Source organism: Episyrphus balteatus, chromosome 4 (assembly GCF_945859705.1).
Source record: "Episyrphus balteatus chromosome 4, idEpiBalt1.1, whole genome shotgun sequence".
In the NCBI taxonomy this organism is placed as follows: domain Eukaryota; kingdom Metazoa; phylum Arthropoda; class Insecta; order Diptera; family Syrphidae; genus Episyrphus; species Episyrphus balteatus.
In genome coordinates, this window is record NC_079137.1 from 64,081,019 (window position 1) to 64,089,570 (window position 8,552).

An 8,552-nucleotide genomic window follows, 5' to 3' on the forward strand; every position below is an offset into this window, starting at 1 on the left:
GTCTCTAATTGGTTGAATAAATGCGGTGTGGATTTTTATTGGATTTAGTTTGGTTGCAAATAAAAACATAAAACAATATTGCCCAAACTGAAATCTCTGGTCTAATAGGCATAGTATATATATTTTGGAGAGGTAATTAATTGTGGTCGTTTTTGTTAATTAATATAAATAATTACAGTTGAACGAAGTTTTTAGAGGGAATATTATTATATTTAGTTCCATATGTGCCAAATTGAGGTTTGAATTACTTTTTTTTCTTTTATATTTATTTGCTATTAGGTGGGAGTATTTTTTATGAAAAGAGGAGTTTGAAATACAATGCCCATATCGACTACAGCCCATTGTTTTGTGACTTGTCAAAAATTAAAGCATGAAGAAAATATAAAAGTACTACTCTACTGTTGAAAAATAAAAAAATGCGATCAGAATAACTGGCGCCCAATGTGGAACCTCCACTATATTTGGAACCAATTTATGTGGCGCCCAACGTTAAACATTGGCCATATTAGAACGTTTGAAAATGACCCAATAAAATATATAATATACATTAAATAATTTAAACTAAACTTGACATTTGGCTATCTAATCGCGTGGCCAACGAGTAGACATGTTTCTTTGGAGCAATTTTTAATGGAACGCATGAGCATAAGTAGATCTTATAGTAAATGTACAAGATTAATTTATCACACCTCCAGTGGTACCCGTCGGCTAGTACGGAATTAGCGTTCAAGCAAATCAATGCATTTTCTATCATAAAATCATGTGCAGATATAGTACTGAATGTACTAAATCATCTACTTATGAGTAGTCTATTCCATCCAAAATAGCTAGGGACTTTCAATAGAAAAAATCCACTTATCTTTTAAAAGTGTTCAACTACTCATGAGTAAATGTACAAGATGATTGGTAGATCTAGTACTAAAATTAACACAGGTGGTACATTACTCATGAGTAGAAATCTAGTACAACATCTACACATTCCTATCTACTCGAGCAGATAATTGTGTCTATTTTAGTACTTGATCTTCTAATCATCTACTCATGAGTAGTCTAGCTCCAACAAAGAAACTCGCCTAGGATGCATAGTTGGTTGTACTAGATTTCTGCATATGAGTAGTCTTTAAAATCTGAAGAAACGCAGAAATCAATGCCATTCCAATTTATTCGGGCAAGAGGGAATGAGTAGATCAATTAGCAAATGTACTAGATCATCTCTTACCCCCTAAAGTACGGCCATATTATATTATTCACTCTGGATTTAGTTTGGATTAAAGTTAATTTTAAATCCAATGACTTATATCTGAATTTCATAAATCCAAGAATTTAATTTTGTTTTTCATATTATTCACTCAAAATAAATTGGGTGGTTATGTATTCAATAAATTTTGTAATACTTTCATTTTTCTTTATTTTTTTCCTTCACAAAATATTTGACAAAACAAAAGAACACTGTGAAAATGAATTTTACATCTGGATTTATAAAGTTAAACAAAACTCCAGAGAGCAGTTTAAAAGTGTTTGGATATAACTAGATTGGATTTAAAAAATTGGATTTAAGATTGAATTAAAGTAGTGAATATTATGGATTTGGATTTATTTTTGATATTTAAATTTTTTACATCCAGGTGTATTTTTTAAACGAGTGAATAATATGGCTGTTAAGTTCGCAACTAACATATATTACTTTGGGAAATTAAGGTTATGAGCCAAATTTGGGTAACCATCAAAATCAACTCCTGGTTTCCAAGATCTTACAGTTTTATTTCTAGAGCAGAGTAGGACACAATTTTAATTTCACCGAGCCCAACTATCAAACATCGCTTTGTACGAATATGTCAGTTTTGTACTCCTTCTTCAAACACCTAGAGAATGTTGTGAAGAAAACCCGATTGGAGAAGGAATTATTCATTATCCTATCACAAATCCTAGTTGGTAACCTTAAATTCTTAAATACCAGAATTTTGTTTTACCCCCACCATCAAACAAACTCGAAACGAATTTGCAAGGAATTTTCCCTTTATCCTTTTTAATCCAACTAAGACCCCCGGTATTTAAATCTTAGCTTCCAAAAAAAGTGATTGTTTACATCTCCAAATCCTATCAAAACACTAGTTCTGCAATTAAAATCAATATTGCGTTTCAAAACCACGTGCTTTACCGGAACAAAGTCATTTTTTTCCACTGCCGCGCCCAACTTAATTCCATAAACGTAATTGCCATCCACAAAGTTACCACCACTAACTGTCACACAGCGAGTGTGGTATATACGCTCTGTATACTCTTGCTTGCTGGTAGAGTATAGCTACTGTCAAAAGATGTCGTCGGAAGGCATGGTCACAAAAAAATCCCATAACTTCCTAAAACACCGAACTCAACGAAATGTGACTTGAATTCATTATGAGATTGTTGCAAGGCTGTTTTTTTCCCAGCCTTGAGTACCTAGACTGACTATACAACACTTCAGTGCGCACCAAAATGGAAAAAAATAATAAAAAAAAAGTGTACAAAAGCGAAAATCCCAATATGCAAGGACGACGACACATTTTTTGACAGAACAACTATACAACTGGCAAAGTGGCATACCCCCACAAAAGTCTCCACACTCAACGAAAAAAACACAGGGAATGACAATTTCCCGGTGCACTGATTTTTCCGCACACTTTAAGAGCAATTATAAATTTTAATATTCAAAGTTCATCACACGTTGTTGCAGAAACGAAAAAAGGACTCGTATGGTACAGTAATCAATTATCCTTTTTTTTTTTTTTTTGTTGGTCATTGGGCATTTTATTTGTGTTTTGGTGTTTCTTTTTTTTTTCCTGCATTCAGAATCCATATTTTGGAAAGTAACATTTGTTACTCTCCATTTTGAGTGTGGTGGAATTTTTATTGCTGGTTGACATTTGTTTTTAGTTGGTAGATGGTAGGTAGGTCGTATATAGGTAGACGAGGACAACTCTTTTGCATGTCGCCTCATCCAGCGTTACCACTTGCAGAAAAAAAGTCGAAGTAGATTTGAAGAAAAAATGGAAGTAGATTGAGAAAAATCGAAGTAGAATTCAAAATATCATTTTTTAATAAAAATCCATCTTAAAAAAAAATTATTTTCTTAAATTTATTTAAGTTAAATAATTTAATTAGTAAAAACAACAAAAACCAAAAAATTGAATTCCTTCAAACTCTATATTTTCGGTATAAATATTATTTCAATACATTATTTTATAACAATTTTTAGTCAAATATTTGGTTTTCTGCAAAAAGAAGTAGAATTCGCTTATATTTTGATAATTTGAAGTATATTGTAACAGAGATTTTAAAATGAAGTAGAATTCGTTATTTTTGTGATGGTGCGAAGTAGGAAGTAGATTTAATTTTTTTTTGAAAAAAAGAAGTAGATCTACTTCAATTGAAGTAAAGTGGTACCACTGGCCTCATCTACTCGCTGGAAGGATATGAAGTTATGTCACAGGAATACATAATAATTTTTCATGCGAAAAATTGCAGGATGATGTGGAATTGTACTTTTTTTTTTACTCTGTAATTTTAAATATATTTTGATCAAGCTAATATGCATGATGGTGTGACATCAAATAAAAAATGGTTTACTGCATAAGTGAAGTTGTTTTGTTGTGGTTCTTTTTTTTTGTACTGATGGTTCGACGACGAAAGAGCAACGCTGGAGAGTTATTTTTTTTGTTCATATTATTGTCTGATGTCCAGAGAGACTCAAATGAAATTATGATTTTATTTTCATTTTTGGTGTCAATTAAATAAAATTTAAACTCCACCACATGGTTTTGTAATTACCAATTATATTTTTGTGTATGAAGTCTATCGGAAGCAGTAAATTTTAAAGTTGGAAAAAAAAAGAGAGGAGAGTTACAACAGACGGAAATGTCAACTCGAAAAATTACATTTTATTGGTAATGGGACTACTTAATATAAAATTTAAAAAAATAACTCGTAACATTGAACATTATACATAAATCTACTAATAGTAGATGTTTTGGTTAATCTAGTACTATTATCTACTCGTGCTCTTGTTCCCGAGTAGATACGATTTGTATTGAATTCGTTGAAAGTGCGTTATATTGAAAATCGCTAGTAAACTACTAGTTCTAGTAGTAATTTGCCACCCTCCAAAGGAACAGGTCTGATATCAACTGAGTTCCTCTGGGGAGGTGATAGACTCCTTTTGAGTAGAAATCTAGTACTACCACCCCACATTTTGTAGAAGATCATAAGTTAACTGTAGTAAATCACCTTCTCACGAGTTTTCAATCACCTCCAAAGGAACGTGACTATCGAAATCCGCTTTTCTGTTGAGGTGGTGGACTTTGGACTACTAACTCATGAGTAGAAATCTAGTAAAAAAATTGCAGCCGCGTTTCTTTGGAGATTGTATGGAATACTCATGATTAGATGAAAACGATTATCTAGAAAAAACAACTCCACATTTCCATCAACTCCATGCAGAAGAGTATTTCTACTTGGTAGTACTAGATTACTGTTTTTATCTACTAATGAGTGTTCTTCCACCTGCAAAGAGACACTGCTTTTGATTCTTTCTTTGAAGACTTTTTTTTGAAGTATTTTTAATTTAATTCTAGAATTTAACTCCAAACGTTTGACATTTAAATTGACTAAAAGCATCTTTCTCTAAGTATTTTTCTAACTATGTACTTTCAATGCAACGCAATTTTAAGAAATTCATTGCAGTCCCAATCTTTTCTCATAAATATGTAACGTATATAATATGACAGTACTAGATTATTATTTTAATCTACTAATGATAGCCCTGTTCCATTGGAGGTGGTAGTTTACTCATGAGTAGAAATCTACTACAACAACTACACTTTCGTATCTCCTCGAGAAGAAGATCGTGTGTTATTTGTAGTACTAGATCTACTACCACCTCCAATGGAACAGGGCTTATAACTCCGAAAGAAAAGTGAATCAGTTTTGTGGAAACAATTTAATGAATTTTTAAAAGTAAAACCGAGTGTTATCTGATTATGAACTTTATCTTTTAAAAATATATTTCTTTCAACCAACTCACTTTGAACTATATACAAAACACTTCAACAGGATCTATGCTCCAATATATCAAGCAAAAGGTTCTGACAACATATTTTCAGCGAATTTCAAGACCTAAAATAGGTCCCATATTGCTACAAACAAAAAAAAAAAAAAAGAAAACACAAAAATGAATAAGATTTCAAATTACAAAAAAACTCCAGTCCCAGATGGTGATGACGATAAAAAATTAAATTATGTCCTTAAATGGTAATAAAAACAGAAAAATCATGACTATCTTTTAGTCGTTTTACCACCAAAGAAAAAAAAACCTAATTATCACCCAATCCCACCACCAAATATATTAAAAAAAAAAAACATCTTTTTAGGGTGTTTATTGTAATAGAAGAACAAAAAAAAAACATAGCTTACCAGTAGTAGTTATGATAATAAACTTTATGAAAAAAAAAAAATAGTAGAAATGTTTTATATCTCTAATGCCTACTTTTTATATGGAATTGAAAATCATCACCACCATCATAATAAGAAGGACCCAAGTTCTCTGGTGTATAGTCCTTTTTAGTTCCGCTATCATCACCACCAACCACCCTCTCAGCAGACCACAAAGTGGTTATTATCTTTTTTATGTGCAAAACAATCTTTTTTCTCTTTTAATTTTCTTTTATATATTTTTTTTTTGTGTTTCCTTTGGGTGTATAGGTTTAATGTTTGTAGTCCTCTTTATAAGTCCTTGTAATGCAATAAAACAACTGATGATCTTCCAATTTGAATTAAAATGGTGAATTTCAACTCGAGTAGTAGCATATACCTAGTTGCACAGTTAAATGAACGTTCAAGAAGTCACTTTTTCTTTGCTGGGCGCCAGTTAATTATTTTTTTGCGAAGTTTAATTATATTAGTCCTTCATCTTACAGTTGCATTTGTACTGAGGTGATGGATTCATTAAGACCAGAAATTCATTAGGACCAATCAACCATGATTGTCCAATTATACCACAAAACAAACCTAGGATAAATCAGCTTTTAAGTCACGTGAGGCGTACAGTCGCAAAAACTTATTGATTTAAAGTTACTCAACATATTTTATCTATTCAATCCTATTAGCAAAATTTGAACAAATCAATAATCTCAAAACATAAAGAACATCCTCAATCCTCATGTTGGGCGCCAGATTGATTATATTTTTCAAAACATTTTAATTGGAGAAGATTTACCACCCGACTAACAAATTTGCTTCTATAAAGCTTTAAAGGTAGTAATGTAGCTCCTGTAAAGCTTTATAGAAGGGATATTGTTTGTTGGGCCAGTATGGCCTGCCGAGGGAGAATATTTGTTTGCACTGAATGATATTTTCCAATCTAACCAACCATACACACAGTATTCTTAAAAAAAAAAAAAACATCCTCATGTTGGGCGCCAGCTAATTACGTTTTTATGCATTTAAAATTCCCTTCTCTCCTTAAACTCTTATTTTTTAATTAAGTTCTAAAAGACATTAAATAGAATATACTCTTCAACAGCTTGACAATTTTTTTTCGCCATGTTGATATACCTACCATTTTCGTCACAGTGTATATTTTTCATTAGATCAAAACTTAACGACAAAAAACCTCAAACAAATCCCAGCAGCATACAAAATAAAAAATCAAAAGAATTTAATTGCATTTATAACGCCTCAAATGATAAGCCAAAGCGATGACACACGACCCAAGGGTCTTTTTGAAGACATACAACAGCACAAAAAAAAGTATCAAACACATCAAACGGTTCTTTAAAATCAGACCGAAAAAAAAATCTGATCTGAATTGGGTCAGAAAAACCCAACGAATAAAAAAATATATATAAAAAAAAACATCATCAACACCATCGCACCTCTCTTAACGCCTCGATAAATAGCCACTGATGCTTAAATTAAATTCCTTCTGTCGCACTAACTGTTTTATTATATATCCCACCGACCGACATAAAAAAAAAATAAGATACTTTGAGTAGAAATGTCTGCGATTAGAATGGCATTCCCCAAAAAACAGTATAATTGCCCTACAAAAATAAAACACCCCCTTATTTTTGTCTGTCTAGCGACAAGATGTTCTATAAGACTTTGAAAAAAAGACTGTGTCAAAAATTACGGGTCATCAGCGGATTGTCATAGTTGAAGGTTCAATTTCTATGTGACAGTCTTTATACTTCACCCCCGCCAACATCGTCACAAAAATGTCAATAAAAAAAAATTCTTCAAAAATCATCATTTCCTTCGGAAAATCAGCTTCAACTTCTCATTCCAACGGCAACGCTCGGAGATATTTTTGTAAAATTTTTTATTACACTCGTTGCAAAAGAAAATAATTAGCAATTTTAACGTTTTAATTAAAAAAGAAGAGGATAACGTAACTGTAAAAAGGTACTTTGGGTGTTATCTATACAAAGAAAATGACTTGAGAAGTTACAGAAGACGAAAGAAAAAACTCCGGAATTTCCATGCCAACTACGGAAGTGAGAGGAGGGGTAGTCCTAGTGTCTATAACCCGCACCAAAAACAAAGTTGACAATAGATATACCGCTAAATAGAAAGAATTTTTTCTTCTTTTGACTATCTCTTTGCACATCTCTGTGTTGCTTATACATTTGCTAGCCAGGGGTGACAAAGGGTGACATTAATGGTTTGATGCGGAAAAAAAGGACTTTAGAGACATCTTATCAACTCAGGGGTCGGCGACTATACTCTTGTTTTGTGTTGACTTTTTTATTGCTTCTTTTCCGCGACAAAAAAAGACCAAAAAATATATCAAAGCTAAGAATTTATAAGGGTATTATATATGAACATATTTCCGGGACTCATCTTTTCAGAGGGTACTTAGTTAGGCGAGAGAGATTTAAAAAGATTGTCTTCTTTGGGTTGGTTTAGTGGAAATTTCAATTTTAAACATATTTCAAAGAGTTTTTAATACAACGTTTGCTACATAATAATTTTTAACCCTTGAACAAACTAAGTTCTTAACATTTCTGAATAGTGAATCGACACTGTATTGCCTTGTTTTTGTGATTTTAAGTTTTCTAATAATTTTATGTAATAGACTGATCATTTGTTCTATAGTAAAACAAAATGATAATCTAGTACTATTACCTTACACGCTTTTCTATGCGACAGTAAAAAGATGCATTGATTTCTTTAAAAATGTTGTTCCCATTTTCTCAGGAAGGATAGCATGTGTCTGGTTGATAGTACTAGATTATGGTTTAAATCTTAACGTATAAGTGATACTACTAGATCATTCATAAGTAGTTTACCATCTTCAAAGAAACGCGTTTATTAACCCCATTCCATCCCTCCTACCTTTGATTAGATTAAAACAATAATCTAGTACTACCGTGGCTGTTAAAACCGGTCCTTATATAGGTAGTGGACTTCTCGCGAGTAGATTAAACCAAGTTAGTCGCGTTCCTTTTGAAGTGTTAGAGTACTAATAAGTAGAAATCTAGTACAACAACTAACACATTACCATCTCCTCGAGTAGA